At 44.5% G+C, this 23,440-nt stretch overlaps 1 long non-coding RNA gene across 1 annotated transcript in view; it reads right to left on the bottom strand.

Moving 5' to 3' along the window:
• Window positions 1-23,440, bottom strand: part of LOC123351274 — a 124,025-nt gene that overhangs the window by 13,780 nt on the left and 86,805 nt on the right. Inside the window, exon 6 of the long non-coding RNA XR_006573980.1 lies at window positions 17,848-18,115. This is a non-coding gene — a long non-coding RNA (uncharacterized LOC123351274). The remainder of the gene's footprint in view (window positions 1-17,847; window positions 18,116-23,440) is intronic.

The raw sequence follows: 23,440 nt of genomic DNA, 5'->3' as shown, positions 1-23,440 counted from the left end.
AAGGCAAGAACAGTATCTTACTATTACCCCAGAATCTTTAATCACAGCTACATTTCCTTCTCCTCTCCCTTCCGTGTCCCCGTGCAAATTCTGCCCTGGTGGGGCCACTTCTGAAAGCTTCCATAGCCATCCCATTGCGACAGCTGTGTGAGGGAAACCAGCCAAAGCAGAACCTGCTCCTGTCAGCTGTTCACCAGTTTCACCCAAATCCCCAGAACGCCTTCTCCTCTGGTGGGGCTCTCCACTGAAGTTCAGCTTCTGCTGCTTGGAACCCCTTCCCAGAACGTGGCTACGTGGACCGTACAGTCCGGGGTGCTGGAGAGGCTGCCTGGCACGCACCCTTCACGGGGAAGAGAAACTCTGTTAAACTGGGATGAAGAGATGTTTATTTTATTGCGATGTTAGTTTCTGAGTGGGGCAGAGCCCCTGGGCACAGCCATCACTGTTTGGGTTTTGGAAGGAGGAGGTTAAGGGCCAGATGTGCACAGTTCTGCACTGGGGTGTGGTGGTAGGGGGAGGGATAGCTCAGTGGTTTGAGTACTGGCTTGCTAAACCTAGGGTTGTGAGTTCAATACTTGAGGGGGCCATTTAGGGATCTGGGGCAAAAATCTGTCTTTGAGCAGGGGGTTGGACTAGATGACCACCTGAGGTCCCTGACATTCTATGATTCTCTGCTGCAGGGGGCATTCCAGAAGACATCATGCCTCTGTGAATTGTCAACTCCAGGGAACATACCCAATGCAATGTGCTCTCCATTTTGGGACTGACCCTGAATCTGCCTACTACCATCACCACTATGCAAAGGCCAGGCAAAAATCTAGCTGTGAGGAACCTGTTCAAGGTCACACAGCAAGTCCAAGGCAGAACCAGAAACAGAACCTCGATCCCTTGCCTCCCAGTCTTATGTTCTAATCACAAAACCTCCCTGCCACTTAGGGTACGTCTACACTTACCTGCCGGTTTGACGCAGAGAGTTCGACTTTTTGGAGTTCGAACTATCGCGTCTGATCTAGACGCGATAGTTCGAACTCCGGAAGCGCCGCGGTCGACTCCGGTACTCCACCTCGGCAGAAGGAGTTGGCGGAGTCGACGGGGGAGCCGCGGAGTTCGACCCCGCCGCGTGTGGACGGGTGAGTTGTTCGAATTAGGGTACTTCGAATTCAGCTACGCTATTCACGTAGCTGAATTTGCGTACCCTAATTCGAACCCCCTTCTTAGTGTAGACCAGGCCTTAGAGAATTCATAGCCAAATGGTAGAACCTGGAGCAATAAGTGGAATTTCTAGTGCTAAATATTACCAGTTTGACCAATCTTGCTCAGATTCACCAAGGAAGAAATTTGGACAGATGTCCTGAAGAGACAAAGAGTTGATGCCAAAATGTGGTCTGGTCTAACACTGGTCTCATCAGAAGGATAGGAACCCGGAGTACCTGAGTTTTAATTCAGGGACACTGACTCCTTCTGGAGCCTTGGGGAAACCATTTAGGCCCAGATTTAGGAGCCTAAATCTCAGTTTCAAAGGTGAATTTAGGCACTTAATTCCCATTGACTGTTAATGGGATTTTAGCTCCTAAGTGCCTAAATCCCTTTTGAAAGTGAGATTTAGGCTACTAAATCAGTTAGGCATTGCAATGAGGAGTACAGCACCACCTAACTATCTTTCATAATCTGGGTGTTAGCCCTTCTGTACCTCAGTTTCCCATCTGTAAAATGGGGATAATACTCCCCTGGGTTAGAGAAGTGCTACAAGGACTCATTGATTAAAGCTTGTAAAGTGCTTTATGGATGCAATTTAGAACTTCAGAGGAAACAAATGTTGAACAAAATCTGCAAACTGCGTATGGCTTATTTTAACTTCCAACATTTAGTGTTGTGCTTGCAAAGAGAAAGTCATACATGCTCTCTTCCTTTTTATGTCCCTGACAAAGAACACAAAAGAGAGGCATCACAACAGAGGGTGGGGGGTGTCCCTCTTTGGCAGGGATGGGAGAACTGCTTCACATCAAACTGATCTAACCTGGACCCAAACTCTTTTCTACATTGCAAACACCTCACACATTATACTTACCAGGGTCCTAACCTATGAAGGCCCTATCTAGAGGCATGTAACAAGGTGCACTTTCTTACCACTCTGTCGCCTCCTCGGGGCCCATCAGGGGATTAGCTCGCCACATGGTCTGAGGCCCCTTCCTGCAAGTGTTCAATCAGTTGTCCCATTCACTCACTCACTCACTCACTCCATGGACTCTCTCATGTCCCCACAGCTGCAGTGATTTCCAGTTCAGGGCTTAGGCCTCCAGCCCTACCTGCTTCTGTCCAGGTGAGCTTCATCCTCGATTAAGCTTCACCAGCCACACTGAAATCCCCCTCCCCCCTTCTGGGATATTATCAAAGTCTCCTTCCAAATTGTCCCCAGCAGTTCCCACATAGGCTGCCCCAGCAAGCCCCTCCTACAGTGGGTTGCAGGGGAACCCAGACCTGCCCTCTACACTGAGTTTCAATCCAGGGACCCTCGACCCAACAGCTCAGGTCTTTATTTTCCCAGCCCGGGGACGCCCCGATCCCCAAAGATATGGAGGTGCCTGATTAATGGGAGTCCGGTGCCTAGTAGCTCTGAGGATCTGGGCTGAAGTCTCCCACTAACCACTGAAGAATGTCTCCCTTTTACAGACAGAGACGCAAAAAGGCCACGTTCAGTCCTGCTGCGGAGCCAGTGGAATTGAGTTCACTTATGCCTGGATTGAATTTGGCCTGGAGATGTCTGAGAGGGATTCAGGGCCCTTCATAGTATGTCTACACTGCAAAAAAACCCCACACCCACAGCTGCAAGTCTGAGAGCTCAGGTCAGCTGACCTGGGCTCATGGGGTTCACACTGGAAGGGTTATAGCAGTATAGACACCGGGGCTTGGGCTGGAGCCCAGACTCAAACCCTGCGAGAGGAGTGGGTCTCAGAGCCCCCTCTCCAGCCCTAGCACTTAATGTCTACACTGCTATTTTTAGCCCCATAGTTTGAGGCCAAGTCAGATGACGTGGGCTCTGAGGCTCGCTGCCATGGGTCTTTTTTTTTTTTTGCTATGTGGACACATTCTTATGTACTGGCTTGTATGGGAGAGGGTGGAGTCACATCAGCCCCATCGAGAGCTCCGGGATGGATTGGACCTGAGGTGATCCATTCCTTCTCTCTGCTCCCCAGTGCACGGGGCGGGGGTTATCTAGTGTAACACCCTCCTCTGGTGACCAGGCAGCTTTGCAGGCAGATTTGGAGGGAGGAAGGCTATGGCTCAGTCTCCTCCCCACCTCTAGGAATGGTCTTTGGGAAATTTGCACCCCGTGGATGTCAGGAGAAGTCTCTGCACTACTGTGCTTGGCCTTTGTAAAGGAAACATAAGAGGAGTGAGCTCCTGGTGCCCTCCTGGCTCTACATGCACTTCCACTAGGCTGAGGCACAATCTGCTCCTGTGCAATCCAGCAAGGGTCTAAGGGTCACATGAATGTCAAAATCCCCATCCTGAGACTGGAAGAAGAGCATCGTGCAGCTCGACAGCTTACGCCTTCCACCGACAGCAGGTTGGTCCAATAAAAGATATGACCTCCCTCACCGTGTCTCTCTACAATTCTCAACGTTCATGGGACCAGGATTTAGCCCCAGGTCTGTGGGATCAGATCCCTCCACAAGTCTCTAGACACCCTAGCCCATGCTTAACCCCAACGCCATCCTTCCCCGTCTGTTGAGATCAGTTAACTCTAATTCAACGAACTCTATTTATCCCCACAGCTCATTTCCAGCCACCCCCTTCTGCTCTGGAGCTGCCTGTTCGCCTTGTGGGTGTTCCTCATTTTGGGAGCTCTGTCTCACATTGTAAAGGCCTGCGTCCCACAGCTGGACTTTGGCAGCAGGCTGAGAGCTGCGTAACAGACACAAAGCTTGTTCTTTACAGATGCGTTCCACTCCCTCTAGATGGCCTTTTATTCATCTCGCCTATTCTGCCAGCAAAGAGGAAAAGAAACACAGTGACCATTAGCAGCAGGGAAACCCTTCATGGATGAACTCAAGCTAGAAGCAAAGGGATTGATTCTCATTTACACTATAGCTCCTTTACATCATTCAGGCAAAGTAAAGGGCTTTAAACACCCACAGCAGCAGCAGCAATAGTAACAGGACAAAATGGACATCACTATGTGAGACTAGCATCTTATTTGGCAATTTGGCATCCTCCCTTAAGACCTGGAGAAATGTCCAGATTTTTGCTTGGCAAAATGTTGTGGTCATGTTGTGGTCTTTTCCATATGCTTTAGCAGTGGGTCATTTTATTCCAGCACGCACACACTTCTCAAGTTCAGCCTCATTTTGCACATCTGCGGTCATTTGAGTGAAAGCTTCCCCACATTAATGAAAAACTTGATGTTCGCATAAAACAAAATTCCCTTTTTAAAAAAAAATAAAAACCTTAAACTGCTTAAGGCTACATTCGTCTCACAGTTTTCATGGGAGTAATGGTTAAAATAATAATAATGATATCCATGACTTTTTGACATTTGGGGATTATGGCATGCGAGTGGGTGGATGTGATGGTAATGTTGTGCTAAATTTACCGAGAACCTTGAGTGCTGCCAAGTTAACCTCTGGGCCTGAGAGAGAGAGAGAGAGAGAGAAAAGTAGCAGCTTAAGGACAAATCCTGCCTCCCTTAATGACACTGAGTAGTACCTTACGCTATGACTTTTTTTCTTCACTTTGTCCTGTCTCTTATTATTTACCTCCAAGAGTTTGTGTCAAGTGCATCCTCCAAGCTGACACCAACCTTCTTCAGCTCGTCCTTTAGCATCTAGAACCACCTCTTTCTAGGTTTACTTTGGGGTCTTTGTCCCATGACTACTAGCTCTTGTACTCCTGGCCAACATATCTCCCTTCTTGTCGTCCCATGTGGCCCAGCCATGTCTGTCAATACTCCCTCATATTTTCTGTGATGGGGGCTACCTGTACCATGGGTTGTAGCATTGCATTGCATAGCCTATCAGCTCTCATCTTACCCAGAATCTACCTGAGCATTCTCATGTTGGTGGAGTGAAGTAGTAGTTCTTCTCTCTTCCTCCCTGGACAGCAGTCTGACCCATATGTCCTGGCTTGCCCAGTCATGATTTTAATACATTTTGCTTTTTAGTTTACTTGACATATTCTTACCGCAGAAAAATTGCATCAACTTCCTCCCTTTACACCAAGTGATCTTCATAAGGCCTCTAACAGCTGCATCCACATTCCCATCATGCCTCAACACTGAACAGAGGTATTTAAATTGTTCCCAGATTTTAACTCTGTACCATCTAGTTTTACTGGGTTCTCGTTGTCCCTTTCAATGAAGCATCACATGTATTATTCTTTTATCAGCTGATTCATAAGCCAAGCCATCTTCTTCCACTGCAGCCTTCCATAGTTTTAGATAGCTTTCCATTTCATATTGCTCTTCTCAGAAGAGTATCATGCCATCAGCAAAAGCATGCTCTGTGGAGCCTCTTCCCTAATCTCCTCCATCCAGGGGTCCATTTCAGCCAAAAACAAGAATGGGTTTAAGGCTGATCCTTAGTGCAGCTCTACCCTCACAGTGAATGACTCACTGCAGTTGCAGCTCCTTCTCATTACTGTGGTTCTACCCTCGCACATGTCCAGGATAGTCTGAACATATGCCTACGGCAGACTGCGTGACCACAGGGACCATCACCACAATTCCCTGGGAACTTTGTCATAAGACTTTTCTAAACCCACAGACACTAAGTGCAATTCCTTGAGTTTCTCTCTATACATTTCCTGCAATATTCGGACTGCAAACACTGCATCCATTGTTGACCTTCCCAGCACAAACCCAAATTACTTGATATTCTAGCTCCTCTCGAAGTCTTTTCTCACTATTTCTCTCCAGCCATTTCACTGCGTGACTCATTAACTTGATGGGTTGGTAATTACTACATTCTTACACATCTACTTTATGCTTGACGATAGGGACCAATGCGCTCTTCCTCCATTTGTTGTGCATTTTTCCAGTATGAAGAGTTAAATTGAAAAAGTTCATCCTCATCACCACACCCCTTTAAATGTCTCAGTTGGTACACCATTCAGTTCCACTGCCTTCCTACATTTCTCCATCTTTAACACTGTCTGAGTCTTCACCATGGTGATAGGTCTTGGAAGGTTGTTGCTTGTGCATATTTTCCTGAGCAGTTTCTTCACATTTTCTTCATTGAGCAGTTTCTCTTAAAATGCTGCCACCTCCTAATGATTTCACCATCTTGGACCAGTACTCTTCTGTTTTCATCTTTGACACACTTCACAGCTCTCAAGTCCTCTGTGCTTCTTTGCCTAATCTTGACTAATCTGTGAGTAGTCCTCCCCTTTCTCTTCCGCAACTGCTCTTTTCACCATTCTCGTTACCAGCTTGTATTCCTTCTAACTGTTCTTACTTTCTGCCGTTGCTTAAACCTTTCCTTCGTCATCGTCTTCTTCACTGCCTCCTGCACATTGTTGGACCATCACAAGGTCTTCTTGCCATGAAATTTCCCTCCTTTTGTTTGACCACAGACAGTGCATGCACTTTTTGCAATATCTTTGGATATTTCCCCCAAACCTCACTGGTATCATCTTGGTCAGTTTGGTCATTGTCCAACCTCTGTAGAACTTCATCCTTAAATTTGAGACTAATTTCCCTATCTGTGAGCATCCACCACTTAAAAGTTTGTTCCACAACTCATCTATTGTCCTCCACTAGCCTTTTCACCCAGAAGTCCATTACAAACAATCTATGTTGCTCCACAATCTGCTTTCCCAGGGTCTTTACAATCTCATGTTTTTTAGATCTCTTCCTCTTGTCAGGAAGTAATTGATCTGGGACCTGTTGGCACAGCTCTTGCATATAATTAAGTGCTCTTCCCTTTTTACAAAGTATGTATTGACAACAATCAGGCCATGGGCTCTGGCTAACTCTAAGATATCCTCATCAACTTCATTACTGGATCCAAAGCCTTGTTGTCTGTGACAATCTTCGTAGCCCTCACTGTGTTCTCCCATGTCCATTGAGAGCTGCTCTGATAATCAAGTACTCAGCTTGAGGTATTCCATATAATCACTTGTTCCAGAGCTATCTGCAATTTCTCCTTCTCCTCAGCTATACAAATAACTTGCAGCATGTTTCAGCACATAACATCAAATATTTGTTCTCTGCTCAGTGCTATGCTCATCTGCATCAGTTGGTCACTCTTCCTTTGGATGTACACTATCTTAGCCTGTAATATTTCTGTTGCTCCATTCCTCCTGGCTAATGAGCCATAATACATTAGCTTGTAATTCTCCCCAAAGTTCATGGATTTTGACCTCTTCCATTTTGTCTCTTACCTACACACAATATGCACTCTCCTTTTCAGCATCTTGGCTACTTCTCTAGATTTGCCAGTCATGTTCCCGCATTCAGGGAAGCCGAATGTAGTTGTTGAGGGCTTGTTTCTTTAGCTGCATGCACCCAAAATGCAAAAGCCTTTTCCTGTTTTCCACAGTCATTAGGAAAAGCATTCATGCATTACATACAGGGGATGTCCTAGCATTGTACTCATATACTGCCTAAAGATAAAGACCCATAGAGTATGTGTGATGGGCAGAACTTTTACAAACTGGCTGGCCGGGCCTCATATTCTTGGTTTGAAATTGGAGTCCCTTTTCCTAGGTGGACTGCTTACTATGGTGAACAAGCCCCCTCTACCCGGAGCAATCTGGTTATAAGGTGCCAGACACTTGCCTTTCACACCCCTCCTTTTGGTTAAGAACACCTCTACCACAAGAAGGCACGTGGTAGAAGTGATAGAAGGAGCCTCCTAAAGAGCTGTCACTTACATTGCTCTATGAACAGACCTTTTTAAATCAATGGGACTGCTTACCGAGTAAAGCCCTCATTCTGCAAAGACTTATGCACAGGCATAACTTTTTACACAGTAGGCCTGACCCGGCTCCATTGAAGTCAGTGGCAGTTCTTGCCATTGAGTTCAATGGGCTTGGATCAGATTCTGTGAATAATCCAACTGAGTTAAATGGGAGTACTGCCCAATGAACGTCAATAGCACTACTCACAGTGCATGTCTTTGCAGGATCAGGGCCTAAAATATGACTCACTGTGAGCAATAAAAATATAAGAGCTGACATACTGGGTTAGACCAATGGTCTATCTAGCCCAGTATCCTCTCTCTGACAGTGGCCAGTATTAGACCATCAGGGAGAGGGTACAGAACAGTAAAATTTTGGAGTGATCCGCCCTTGTCCTCTACTCCCAGCTTCTGGCAGTCAGAGGTGTAGAGTCACTCCAAACATGGAGTAGCATCCTTGGCCATCTTGGCTAATAGCCATTGAGGGATCGATCCTCCATTAACTTAGCTAGTTCTTTTTTGAACCCAGTCATACTTTTGGCCATCACAACATCCCATGACAACGAGTCCCACAGGTTAATTGTGCATTGTATGAAGAAGTACTTCCTCTTGTTTGTACTAAACCTGTTGCCTACTAACTTCATTGGGTGACCCCTGGTTTTTGTATTGTGGGAACAGATAAATAAGACTTCTTGATTCATTTTTTCCACACCATTCATGATCTTATGGATCGCTATCATATCTCCCTTTAGTCATCTCTTTTTAAGTTGAACATCTTTAATCTTTATAGTCTCTCCATTCCCTTGATCATCTTTGTTGCCCTTCTCTGAACTTTTTCTATTTCCGCTATATCATTTTCGAGATGGGGAAACCAGAACTGGACACAGGATTCAAGGTGTGGATGTACCATGGATTTATGTAGTACCATTATGGTATTTTCTGTTTTATTATATATCCCTTTCCTAACAGTTCCTAACATTGTTAGCTTTGTTTTACTGCTGCTGCACATTGAACTGAAGTTTTCAGAGAACTATCCACTCCAAGATTTCTTTAAGTGGTTACTGCCAATTTAGAACCCATCATTATATATGTATGATTGGGATTATTTTTCCAATATGCATTACTTTGCACTTATAAATGTTGAATTTCTGAGGTTGTTTTGTTGCGGAAATCAGAATCCAGCCCTTAAGGTGAAGTTGAATTCCTCCAGTGGTGATGAAGTTTCTTCCTTTCTCCAGTCTAGTAACAGACATTTCAGTCCAGATTCTGCTATTATTACCCACATTGGGTAGTATCTACCATTGGTTTTAGTGTTGCCTCTTATGGAGTAAGGTGCTACTCCGTATACGTAAGGGTGACAGAACAGGGCCTTTGAAAGCAAACCGACTGGTAAATCGGTTAGATTCAGTATTGCAGCTAGTATCCACACATCTGTTTACTGTTAACATAGCACAAGCAAGGTTCCAGTTATTGGCACTACAGTGAGACACAGCAGCGTCCTGACATTTGACTTTTCAATTACTATTAGAGCAGCTCTACATTTTTTTTGAATTTCAATTTTTCTATAAACTTTTTCTGGCAAAATTTCAAAATAAAGAGAGGGGCGGGGGTAGAATTTCCACAAAACCTCTGTGACTCTAGTTACTCTCATTCCAGGCTTTTCATCATGATCACCTCATGACTTTTGCTATTTAAAAAACACCACAATGAAAAAATCCCACAGTTTTAATAAAACATGCAACACTCTCCCACCACAGGCAGAGAAGAGAAGAGTTACATTTCTTGGGGCTTGTAGCCATATACCAAAATAGGCCAATTTCACTTAACATGGGAAAAGGTGGGGCACTGAGGTGCCCCTCCTTTTCCCCTTTCTCCTCTCAGGTATGACCAGAACCTTTCTTCACTTGTGAGAATTATACTCAAGAAGCAAAGCGAACAGAAAGCAAAGAAAAATAAGAATTCTCCAAGTAAAATTAGGTTTGAAAAAATTGGGTTTGTTTAGTCTGGCGAAGAAAAGACTTGGGGGAGGGGCATGATAACAATTTTCAAGTAAACAAAAGGTTGTTACAAAGAGAAGAGTGAAAAATTGTTCTTCTTAACCTCTGAGGATAGGACAAGAAGCAATGGACTTAAACGGTAGCAAGGACATTAGAAAAAACTTCCTATCAGGATAGTTATGCACTGAAACAAATTGCCTAGGGAGGTTGTGGAATCTCCATCATTGGAGGTTTTTAAGAACAGGATAGATAAACATGTGTCAGGCACAGTCTAGTTATTACATTCTGTTTGCCAGAAGCTGGGAATGAGCAACAGGGGATGGATCACTTGATGATTACCTGTTCTGTTCATTCCCTCTGGGGCACCTGGCACTGGCCACTGTTGGAAGACAGGATATTGGGCTAGATGGACCTTTGGTCTGACCCAGTAGGGCCATTCTTATGTTCATAGTCCTACCTTGAGTGCAGGGGACTGGACTAGATCACCTCTTGAGGTCCCTTCCAGTCCTACATTTCTGTGATTTCATTTTAAAGGATAAAAAGTTCTTGAGTGGCTACAGAGCCAATAGCATCATTAATGATGGCTCATCACCCAAACAAATTCCATTCAATGGAACTATGTGCAGCCCGGTTAATGGTGGGCACATTTTCCTTCTATTTGTAGTTGGCCTGAAGAAGCGGATTGCGGAGGGTCGGAAGTGGAATGGAGGAAGGAGTGAGTTTCTGTATTGTGGGAGCATTTCAGTTTCAGTTTGATCTCCAAGTTTTAGTGGTTGAGCTGAACAAGACCTTGTTTGAGTTTCACAAATGACTAAGGGGGAAAACTTGACTGTTCTTTTTCCAAGCTCTAACGGTTTACCCAGGAAATCTGCTGCTATAGTACAAACATCAAACACTCAGAGCAAAGGATCAGGCTGAAAAAACACCACCACATATTATTAATTGCAACAAATAACGCTGAACAAGAAACTACAACAATAGGAGACAAGGAGCAGCAACAGTCCAAGGTTACATGATAACCAAAAATCAGAACCCAAAAGACACACAATGACCATGACAACAAAGGAGCTGAAGACGCAAGAAGCACAGGAAACAAGCCATCAACACACACCACATGCTGAAACTACTACAGCCAGCAAATATCTACATCAGTTACAACCACACCAAGCAACTGCCAGCTATAACTACAATGCATTCCCAGGACAAGCCTTCAGTAAGTCCCAACCGCTCTAGGAAATGGCCATCCAAGCAATAACCCTGTCGAAACCAAAAAAGAAAACCCAAGATATTGATAGCCACTAGCCTTCCCATGGGGGGAAACCCCGACACAAGTGACTATAACAAACTGTGTAACCAGAGTGGTGTGAAACTATGTGCGACCATGTGTCTTTCTAAAGTGCCCATTGTCATAATACCTGCAAAATTAAAGACAAAACAGACATCCTCTGGATAGAAGAATTCTCTTCCCCCTCATGTCTAGGAGAGCTGTACAACATGGTTATTTAGGGAAACTCCTGATTACAGAGCAGTATCTAAAGTTGGGGAGAGCAGGCCTAAGTCTATTGTTCAGTGAAAACTGTCCTCAGTCATGGACTCGCCACTGAGAACACCATACCCATGAATGCCTATCAGCTGAAGAAACCCCATGCAGCATCTATATACCAATGAGATGGAGGCCTGTTGCATGGTTTCTTCTCGTGGCCAGCGACCACTGTAGTGAATGGGCATTTTCCTTGACTACAGCAGGAGCTGGAATGGGCTATAAGTAAAGTGCCTTCAACTCCCAGTAAAGTCAATGTGAAGTGAGGGTGCTCAGCACCTCGCAGAGCCAGGCTGCAAAAGAGGTGTCAAGATAGACTCCAACAAGGCTCAGCAGGCAAAAATCCTCAGGAGAGAAGAAAGCTGTAGCTGCCCCTTACCATCCTCAGTGGCCTGTCTAAAAAAAGAACAAATGGAGCCGGCTTAAACCAGTTCTCTTCACACCTTCCAGGTCCTGTAGATGAGAGAACACAACTGCATGATCCAAGGCATCAGAGGCCTACCAAAAGGCCCAACAAAATTGGCAAAGCCATTTGCCCTCTGCCAGGAGGAGACAATCCATTGGTGCTGTAAGTGCCTTAAGGAGGGCTGGACTCGGACAGGAAGAGGGCCAATATGTCAGAGGAGGGGAGGTTTTCTGGTTGGCGTTTTGCCACCGCTTGTGAGGGAACTAACAAATGGTTTTCTGGTGCCACAACTCTGTGTGGCTGCACCCAGTTGTCCAACTGGCCATCACTGTGCAAACAATTTTAATACAGTTTCACAATGTTGCCCCATTTTTAGCTGGGGCAGAGGAAATTGGACACTGTAGCATGAGCATGGGTCTAGGTACCAGCCTCTTGAGTTCTAATCCTAGTTTTGCCACTGATTCATTGGGTAGAACTGGGCAAGTCATATCTGTCCGTGCTCCCCCATGCGTACCCTGAGAATAGCTAATGACACCTATCTGTGTCACAGGGGACTGTGAAAATTAACTAGTCAAGCTTTCTATTATTATTATGACTTTTGCCAAGAACTCCCAGCCCCCACCCTGATGCAAACTCTGGCCCCACCCACAACAATGAATCCTTCCCCTGGGCTTTTCATAAAGCTGCCAAAAGGTAAGAATGTGCCAGTATCCCATGCAAACCTTTCCCAAGGGTTCCAAGTACAAGCGCTAAAAGGAAAGCTATTTATGTTAGAACCCATGCAGCCCTCTCTAAGCCAACCCCCAGCAGCTTCAGGAACAAAGGATGCAAGCAAGTTGGGAATTTTTCAGCGAAACTATTTTTTTGTTGGAAAATGCCTGTTTGTCAGAAACTGAAATGGGTTTCTTGGGTCCAGGATGAAACTTCCACTCAAAACCGGGATGAGAGAGACAGTGTTCACCTCAGTAGTTAGCAGCAAAGAATCCTGTGGCACCTTATAGACTAACAGACGTTTTGCAGGAGCTTTCGTGGGTGAATACCCACTTCGACACCCAAGGCCTGTGAAAGTGTGGGATCATTGTCCAGGATGGGTTGTAGATCCCTGTAGTTCCCGCTTTGGGCCTTAACTTGACTATTCTGCAGTGGCTCCCCACAACTCTGCAAAAGACAGTGCTGAGCTCAGATTCTGATCCCACACACTGCACTGTCAGGACGTCACTGGGCTGGCTTGTGCCAAAATATTGCAAGGTTTGGGTTGTGTTTAGGAAGCCAGGAATTGGCTACCTCGTCTCACTCTCCACATTTCTCTGGCACACTGTTACTTGTACCCCTGTCTTATTCACTCCCACGTTGCTTTCTTTCTTGCCCTCTGCTCCATCCTCATTATGGAGTGAGGAACTGGAACTGTGTGGGTGGGAGAGGGAACTTAATGAAGGATTATTTCATTAAGATTTTCAGTGCTTCATACAGGTCACGCCCCTGGGTGAAGGCAGAGACTGACCCTGAGACCAGGGTCTCCCTCTCTGCTGAATCATTTAAGGCACTTGAGAGAGGTACTTTTCCTTTGACATCAAGGTCTCTTAAGCCCAAGGTTAGCAATAGCAACTCAGCTCCATCGTCCTCTGCAGCAGAAGCTATTTCCCAGCTAAGGGAAAGGAGCTGGCACCTTCAGCACTTCGGGGCTGTACTTGGAAGTTGTGCATCCGTTCAGGAGAGGAGCCAGGAAAGTTCTCGTCTCAGCTGCTAGTGGACAGTAGCTCAACTCACGGAATTATCTTTGTCGCATGACATTTAAAGCAGTCTAGAGGCCTAGAACTGAACTAATGTGAGAACAGTTTTATAATGGGACCTGCTAGGCCTTACTAGTATAGCTGAACATTAGTTAATATTTCTTTTAGGAACTCTGTTTTTAGGGATGGACTATACCAGTGACACCTGTTGAAAATACTGAGCCTATGTATTAACATCAACAACACATATAAAGAGCTAAGAAACAACAATGGAGCTTGCATTTCAGAGAGGAAGGATGGGTATGTGGTTAAGGCACTAAACAAACTCATGAGACTTAGGCCTGGCGGGAGGCAGAGAAATTGATCTATGTTACGCAAGTTCAGCTACTTGAATAACATAGCTGAAGTCAACATACTTAGATCTACTTACCACAGTGTCTTCACTGTGGTAAGTTCATGGCTGACTCTCCCCCCATCAACTCCACCTCTCGCCCTGGTGGAGTACCAGAGTTGATGGGAGAGTGCTCGGCGGTCGATTTATCGGGTCTAGACTAGATATGATAAATCGACCCCTGCTGTATCGATCACTGCCCGTCAATCCAGCCAGTAACGTAGACAAGCTTTTACATCCAATGCCTTACTTTGGCATCAATTTCCCTTGTGTGGATAAGTCAACTAATCCCTCCATGTCTCACTTTCCCATCTGTAAAGTGAGGACAATAATACTTCTGGTCTATTTAGACTGTTAGGGCAGAAGACTGTCTCTTGGTGTGTGTTTGTACAGCACCTAGCGCAATGGGGCCCAACCTTTATTGGGTCTGTAGGCACTATTATAACAGCAATAATTATAATAATAAATAATTAACTCCATTCTGGAATTTAACTCCCAGGCAGGTGAAAATCTGCACAGAGGGTCTCAGCTCCAGAGAAAATGTTTTACCAAATGTAGTGGTGAGGAAAACAGTTTGATCACTTTCCTTTTATTTAAAAGAAGAATTCAGTGTTGATGAAAGCAGTGGGACCAGAAGCTTTGGAGAACAAGACCTCTATCCAAATGGCAGGGACAACTGAAACGTCTCTTATTGTGTACCAGCCCTTGTCAGAGTACCAAATGGGACAAGCTCCAATGGTGAGGGAGAAATCCATTCTCCATCTTCATGGCATGTTTAAAACCTTGATCTTGCTGGGGTTTCAAGAGGAGTACCAACTGTCTGCATGGCTTTTGTGATCTGTGGCATCTGTCCACAAAGCATTGACCTGACAAGGCCCACCAGCTCATTTCAGAGAGGCCATGCAACAGTTGCCAGATGCATAAAGTGGTGTAGTGAAACCTCAATGACAGGAAAACGTCATTACAAGCCCCACAGCTGGGTCAAGGTGGATGGGATTCCTGCACTTCTTAGCAAACCTGAGATGAATTCCTAGCAGTTTCGAGGGAACCTGGGCCAAGTTTATCAGGTGGCAGGGAGGGAGCTTGGTGGAAACCCAGCAGAGCTCAGAGGCTCAGGCTGAGTTTCACTTTAAGCTTCGATCTCATTCAAACCCAAAACATTCAAATCAAAACTCAAGGAGTGAAAACCCCTGTGAATCAAAGCAAGTAGAGTCATCTTCATACAGCCGCCGAGCCCCAAAGTGACTGAGGCACAAGACTACGGCTGCTGAGCATTCTCATTTTCCAACAGACCAAAAGCTGAAGTCCAATTCCTATTTAATGGGAGTTTGTCTGAGAGGGGCCTCAGGCTTTGGCCTAACAAGAAAGGTGCTCAGCACCTCTCAGGATATGGCCCAATGACTTTTGTTTGACATTGACAAAGGCTGGATTCAAACTGGTAACTTACTAGTAATACTGTATAGCTGCACAACACATTGAACCAAACCCCCCAGGTATCTTCGAAGGACAGGCAGTGACAATGCAGAATATGAATACGGGAAAAACATCCCTTTCCAATGCCTTTCTCTGAGCTCCTAGAATGTGCTATTATTAGAATTTTTCCTGCCACTCGCAGCTGATTGCTCTGAATATCTTGGAGTAAAACAAGTTAATTTTGTAAGAAAAAGGTGGTTCCCAGTGACTCAGGACCAGCATTTGACAGTCCACTAATTCAGGGCCCCAAGTCCCAAAGTGCTCATTCACACAGAAGTCAGCGTTGGCTCTGAAAGCCTGAGAACTCTGAAAGGCGCAGAATGTAGTAAAAACATGGGTTTTTTTTTCAAACTAAATAAATTACATCCTGTAGCATTAAAATAAAAATAATTAAAAGAAAAACACAGCTTTAAAGTTCTCACATATCTTCCACATCCCCTCTTGCACTATTAATTCCAGGATCCATTTATTTCACCCTTTGGTCTCAGGCTATCCTGTTCACTGTGTCTCTTGTTTGTACACGTGCAGAGGTTGTTGGGACAGGAGGGCTTGCAACAGTGAAATTGGATGTCTTGATGATGATACCCTCAGTACGTTCAGCAAAGGGAAGGGATAGGGTGACCAGATGTTAAGGGGAAAATATATACACTTTTTTACACTCACCCGTCCGTGAGTTCAGCGGCAATTCAGCAGAGAGCCCTTCAGTCGTGGACAGTCTTTGGTGGTATTTCGGCGGTGGGTAATGAACCTTGCCGCCAAAGACAGAAGCACCCGCTGCCGAAATACGGCTGAAGACCGTTCACAACTGAAGGACTCTCCGTCGAATTGCCGCCGAAGACCAGGAAACAAAATATCGGGACAAATGGCGTCCCGACCGTACTCTGGTTGGGACGCGGGACAAACTCCTCAAAATCGGGACAGTCCTGAATCGGCACGTCTGGTCACCCTAGGAAGGGAAATATTGACTGAACTGCAGATGAGAGGCCTGATTCACCCTGTACCCGCTAGTCATTTGCACCAATGCAGATCAGAGTGGTTGCCTTTACAGCTGCTTTGTATTGGTATAAATGACTACACAAGATGTAGGGCAATAATTAGTCAGGCCTTTCCCTCAAACGATGATGTCTGTGCAGATGCACAGCTCACAGAGGAATGAGGCCACTATTGGGGAGTGTAAAGTGAAGGAAACACTGATGGCATTGCTGGGATAAGCTCCTTGTATATGGTTGCAGCCAACAACTACTCTGTCCCTCCAGCCTAAGCAAACCCAGCTAGTTAGTTCTATGGCTCAAGGGGGAAAACCCAGCAGGGAGCAGTAAGAGGTAACTAATAGTATTGGGGGTGTAAGTTGGTGACAGCCAAAGACCAGCATATATATCCAAGAAGAGGGAATGGCCAAGCACCCATCAGAAATGGAGGCCCAGCACTCTGACATGGGTCACAGTGAGAAGAACAACGGGCACAATGGAAGGATGCCCTCCAAGGCCAGAGTCCAACCGTGGGATGTGAAAAGCCAGGCATTGCCAGGAAGGATGTTTTTGTCAGTACTGACGATGAACAGCTCCATGACAACTCTTACAGAAGACATGGGCCTGTGCACGCAACATGGAGCACATCACAGTGATGGAGGACAGAAGTCATAACAAGTACAGCAGTCTAACACACCAGTCAACTGCACAGCAGCGCCACCCCACCAAGTCGTAGAAAGGGAGACAATAAGCCCATCTCCCATGGACTTTCATGCAGACTTGAAGGTCAGCATGGAGTGCCAGCAGAAGTGCCTATGAGCTGTCCATGCAGTGAGCTGGCCGTGCTACACATCACAGCTGTGCATGCCTTTCTGCATTGTTTGGCAGCTATAGGTTGCATTATTATAGCCTCTCATTGCTGTATCACTACTTCTAGCAAGTGTAGAACTTCTAGAACTACTTGTAGAGCTTCTAGAAAGACTTGTAGAACCCATGTGTTTGGAGGACGAACATGCCACGCTGGGCTCTGTCCTTTGACCATGCTTTCTCTTCCACTTTCTATACTCACTTCTCAAACATACACCACTTGCATTTCCAGCTGCCATGCTCACCTCTCCACACCTAATTATGCCCTATGGCAACAAAACAAAGTAAAAAAATTCATCACTTTTCCTTCTTTGCTGACTACTTTGCGTTAAGCCAGGTCTGTGCTACTGACTTCTGCTGGCACAGCTACATTGGTCAGGGGTATGAAGAGGCGTGATCCCTGACTGACAGAGCTGTGCCAGCAAAAACCCCTAATGTAAACTGAGTTATGCTGGTCAAACTACACTTTTATTGGTCTGGCTTGATTTTTTTTTTTCATGTGTGTGCAAAACTATGCTGGCAAAAGTGCCGCTTTGCTGGTATATTCTATGTCCACACAAGTAGCTGGTATACTTACCCTGATAAAGTGGTCCTAGTGTCAATCTGGCCTCAGACGCACTTTTCCCCTTGTTTTCACACTGTGTCTCTAAAAGGACGATCTTTTACCTTTCATAAGGAAATCAGGGTGAATCTTGAAGTGTGACTCTCTTGATTGCTGGAGGCGAAATTGTCTCTCTCCTACATTTGCAGCCTGATCAAAAGTCAATGAGAGTCTCCCCATTAACTTAAACGGACATTGGCTCTGGACCGTGGGGCTTTGAAGATCTCCATAATCATATCTTGAGCTGTGTGAGAAAATAAAAAGGGGGTGGGAATCATGAACATTTTTCCTGCTTATGTTTTTATTTTTTTGGTACGTAAATCAAAAAAATGTTTAAAATTCACAATTGTCAAAATTTGAAAAATTAAACCCAGCTCTGCAGTTGGTTGAAAAATGGGTGGGGGGAGCGAATTTATGAAAATATTGTCAAAAAGCCTGTTTTTCACTGAATTTCAAAATGTTGACAAAATTTTAAAATTCAAAACCCACCAACCAGTTCTAGCCCTATCTACCTATGATCTAATGGTCCCTTCTGGCCTCAAAAAACAACCAACCAACCCCCCCCCGCACTATGAATCTATATCTATGTATTTTCTGTCAGGGTAGCATCATTATGCATGTGCTATGTACAGATGTTATATCTGTCACGCACATATATACGAGTCCAGCAACATGTAATCCTCTCTTTTTCCTTCACTGAAAGACAAATATCTAGGCAGCCGGATATGTAGAATATTGAATGTAGTTATTGTAACTTTATCTTATAAGTTTAATTTAAATCTTGACTCACGGCCTTTCATTCTAAATTGCGAAGTAGTTGCATATTTAATTTGGAAAATGTGGGATTGTGGAAAAGAACCCTGACATTTGGCTCAAGAGCTAAACAGCGGGGCTGTCAGCTCCAAGACGCCTTATAGCTGAAACCACAGACGACGACGAAGAAGCTGTCTGTCCCCGGGAATCTAGAGGGGAATAAGAGAGGTAGAAAGGAGAAGCAGCAGCTTGGGACAAAATATGAAGTTTTAGATCTCACAGGAGGAATCCTGCTGGAAATGAGAACCATTTGAAAGCTCTGGGGGTTCTAAAGTGGAATTCCCACTCGTACAGTACACAAGAGTTATTAAGTGTGTATATGAGACTCCTGTTTTACTTCATGTACATGATTATTTTATACAGGGAAGTTTGGAAAGAATTATAGACTGAGCCTGAGGCCAAGCCAAGAAGCAAGTTCAGCAGCAGCTAAAGGAGAAAGGTTGAGCTGCCAGTGGAGGAGCAGCCGGGCCAGACAGGGGTTATTTATAGTGCCTGGAGCCTGGGAATGTTAATTGAAATCAATCAATGGCCACTAGGACACTAAGTTACAGCATCAAATTAGACCAATTAAAAAGCCCATCTCAAAGGGACAAGAGTGCCCTGACATTTTCTTAAAGGGATGGAGATGCAGCTATTTGCATAGGAGTGAGGGAAAAAAAAGTGGGGGGGAGAAAGGTGCTGGAGCCCATTTGTCTGAATGAGAAGCCACATCAAACCTGCTGTCCTTGCCCAAAGCTGTCCAGTGCTACCAGTTCTGCAGCTAGTATAAACAGGCATAGCTCTATTAAATAGACGGCTGATCCATTTAGGCTGTATCCTGCCTCTGGTTTGATTAACGCACAATGCAAGAAGACAGCAATTAATTTTCTTTTCAGACAGCAGGTCTGATTCTCCTCTCACTTAAAGCAGGTGTAAATCAGAAGTAGCTTCGGTGAACATATACTGGTTTAAACCAGTGCAAGTGAGAGATATTCATATATATTTTAATCGCATTGTTTAAATTGTTGACAGCACACTTCCCATGTCTTCACCTTGTGTGAGGTCAGGCGAGTGCTCTGTTTATTTTGAGATAGGGAATGTGTGTGTGCATGTTCCCCTTTTATTTATCAGGGAGATAAGCCCTGATTGACGAAGTTACAAATATTGGGAAATCCACAAACTTGTATTTTTTGGCCTGCGGTAGTGGTCAAGGATTGGCTACGTTATGAGCTATTTGCAGAGAATGGAGGGGAAAAGTGCTCTCCTAACAACTCCATTGGGCAGGTCTTTCATGAGACGTCTTCTGAGGATTGACTCCCTTCCATGTTTGTTAGGAAAATGTTGGGTCCCACCAGTTAAAAAAAGTTTAAGAAATTTTACATGTGTATATACAGATCAAAAAAACCCAACTGTTCACTCACATTTAAAAAAGTTAGAAATGTAAAATGAACTTTCATTATTCCCAACAATTATGAAAGTCCCTTAACTTGGTCTGGGGTTTTTATAGAGTTTGGCCATCTGAAAGAGGCCATTCCAAACCTTTCCATGGTGCTAAAACCTATATTAAAATTGAATCTATTAATACTACAGTTTCTTTACTGAGAACTCCATTCTTCTGCATGAGAAGGCCTTTTAATTTGAGCTTGGACCTCCTTCAGAAAGAAAATCCCATTCTGCATCTTCTGCAGAATTAGCTCCCTTTTCTATTGAGTTCACTAGAGTTTCACCAGGATGAACTTGGCCCAGTGTGCTTAATAGGGTGCAAGCTTTGGATACAATACCCACTGCTACATTGCCTCACTAGCACTGCTGCACTGTAGGATGCAAAATGCTACACTAGCCAGCATTTTGTATCTATTTAACCCAACTTTGTTGTACTCATTCTGGTAGTAGGACACCCAGAATCTGTTGTCACTAAATTAAGCAATGGAGTAAGCTTGCTGGTCTCTGGTCCTGAAACAAAGGGCCTGGTTCTTCTCTCACTCCAGTTTTGCACTTGTCTGATTCCACTGAGCTCAGCAGAGGTACTTCTGATTAACACTAGGATGAGAGAAGACACAGACTAGGACTGTCCACTTGGATGCCTTCACTGAACCAACAGGTGCACGGGCCACTTCAAAGAAAAAAATAATCTAATGACGAAGTTAGTTTAGGATCTTGGGATGGCTAAAAACTTGAGTTCCAGGTGAGCATTCTGCCAAGGAACTGATGGAATGGCACAATCAAGGAGGTCTTTCTTGATATATACCCATCAGTAATCACACAAAATTCACCAAGTTGGTACAATTTGGCATTACTAGTACTGGGACAGGAGAGTCAACAGTCTCTCTCTCAGCCCTATATTCCTTTCAAAACAAACTAATTACATTAAAGGTAAAATTGTAGGTAGGAAAATAAGGAGAGGGTCTAATGTTATGACTACAACTATTGTACTCAGCCTTGGGGAAAAGATACTTTTCTTGTCAATAACGTAAGAGAAAGACAGACAGACTCTGCCGCTACTCCTTTCCAAATGTCTCTGTAATTAAGGGGGCATTGATTTCACAGTTGCACCTCCAGTTACTCATTATGTTTGACCACCCAAGCTAAATATGAAAAAAAAATATCTTTCATTTGAGGAGGTTTCCGATACCACAGGGCTAGTGTAAATCAGTGTTTATTGGCAGTGGGGGTGTGCACATAAGTATATGAGAAGGGAGCACAAAGGGAGAAAAGCAGCACATGGGCAATGCTTATAAAAGGCAGAAAATTGCCTGGCTCTGGTTGGGAACAGTCAGATCAGGACCTTGCTCATTTGATACCAATTTACTTTTCCAATTTCTTTGTTCCTTATTTGTTTTACAGGAAAGCTCAGCGAACGGGCAGAGCTCTGGGGAAAACAGTGTGCTCTCTGTATGGTTTCTTGAAAAGTATTGTGGCCCATGGTGGGGATTTCATTAACATGGCACAAGCCCATCCGGAGCATACCACGCTCTCTGACTGGAATTAGTAGAAGGCACAAGGAGGAGGACACACCCGCATCATTTCTGGCATCTGGTTTCAGAAATGAGAGTCAGACCCAGTGATGGGCTCCAACATCAAACCAGAGCTAGGGTTAAGGGGATTCCTCTCTCCCTACTAGAATTCATCCCTCCTTGGCTTATGCTTAACCATTCCTGTTAGAGGTGTCTTAATGCAGAGGATCAGAAAATGTCTGGAGTGCAATTTTTTTTTATTTACTTAGGAATTCACCAGGAGCCAGGTGTTTTCAAAAACTTTTCCAAAGGAAGAAGATTATTGGATACCTCTTCAAGCTACACACACACACACACACACACACACACACACACCCTTTCTGATTGCACAAGTTGAACTCTGCACAATGCTATCAATGCACTCTGTGTATTTTTTCAGGAACAAAGTATAAATATTTCCAGCAAAGTGCCCTTAATGATTTAGTTTGCTTGCTAAGTGGCACACACACTCTCCAGGCTTATGGTTATGAGAAAATGGTTGTGTTTAAATGCAAGGACATAGGAACCGATTTGCCGGTACCTCACTCCTTTGTCTAAGAGCACATGTACCCCCCCCCACCCCCTGGTTACTTAGGATTGAATATGGTTTAAGGGGAGGAGAGAAATGATAGGAGCCCTTGTAAAAATACTGGCAGCACATCACTGTTTTTCTATCCATAAAAAGGTGCTAGAGGCAGTTGTCCTAGCTCTGTCTAGGAGAGTTACTTGTGCCTGTATTTCTTCCCTCTATGTTGCAGCTTTGCAACTGTACCAAAATAGACCTGTTCAGAGGCCTTTTCCATCCTGTACTGAACAAAGAACATAGGTGTTTGCACCAATTAAACCTATGCAAGTTTGTGTGTGGGCAAGACCTTTATCTGTGGAGCCCATTCTTGCTCATTGCTAAACAGTGTCTTGCAGGCCACAAGGTTTCTGAATTCCATAACCATCTGTCTGTCCAAATGTCCACACTGTTATCAACCTCTTTATTGAATTGCATTCCTCCAGGGAGATGTGACACCCTCGCGAAACATGGGGTGTTTCAGAACTGTGTAAGTCACCAAGCTTTTAGTTCAGGAGCGAAACTGATTGTGGGTTTACCCAAAATGTTTTGAAGTTTTGGGGAAACTGAAAGAGTTTGGGAACCAAAACATTTTGGGTTGCACAAAATCCAAGCTCTTTCATGCAAACCGAAACAATTTTTGGGGGGGGGGGGGGGGAACCGTGGCAGCCTCAAAAACTTTTTAAATTAAAAAAAAAAACTTGAAATTAAATTCTAAATGAAATTTTTTTCTTTCAGCCAACTTTCTCACTCCTCTGAAATCTAATTAGGTGAATTTGACACAAATTTGAAAATTGTTTCAGTTAACCTGAATCTGGTTCCTCCCCACCTCCAAAAAAAAAGTTTTCCTGAAAAATTTTACCCAGTTCTACTTTCAACATTAATTTCCCCCCTGCGTGTCCTAAATCTCCCTGTAGAGTAGCAGCCGCCTGGAGTTACCCACTCAAAAGGGAGAGTGCTAATAGCACAGGCAGGTGTTAAGCAACCCAGCCTCAACTGTGGCATGCTGCCTGCATTCATGAAGAGGGTTTTAGCCCACGAAAGCTTGTGCCCAAATAAATTTGTTAGTCTCTAAGGTGACACAAGGACTCCTCATTGTTTTTGCTGATACACACTAACACGGCTGCCACTCTGAAACCTGCATTCACACCATATCTCTGTATCACAGTTGCCATCTTTCATGCAGTAAATAAGCTCCCCGACTTTCACAATAAACCAGAAA

This window comes from Mauremys mutica, chromosome 16 (genome assembly GCF_020497125.1).
Source record: "Mauremys mutica isolate MM-2020 ecotype Southern chromosome 16, ASM2049712v1, whole genome shotgun sequence".
NCBI classification, from domain to species: Eukaryota; Metazoa; Chordata; order Testudines; family Geoemydidae; genus Mauremys; species Mauremys mutica.
The sequence above is the reverse complement of the archived record's forward strand: the minus strand, read 5'-3'. Positions and strand labels throughout refer to the sequence as shown.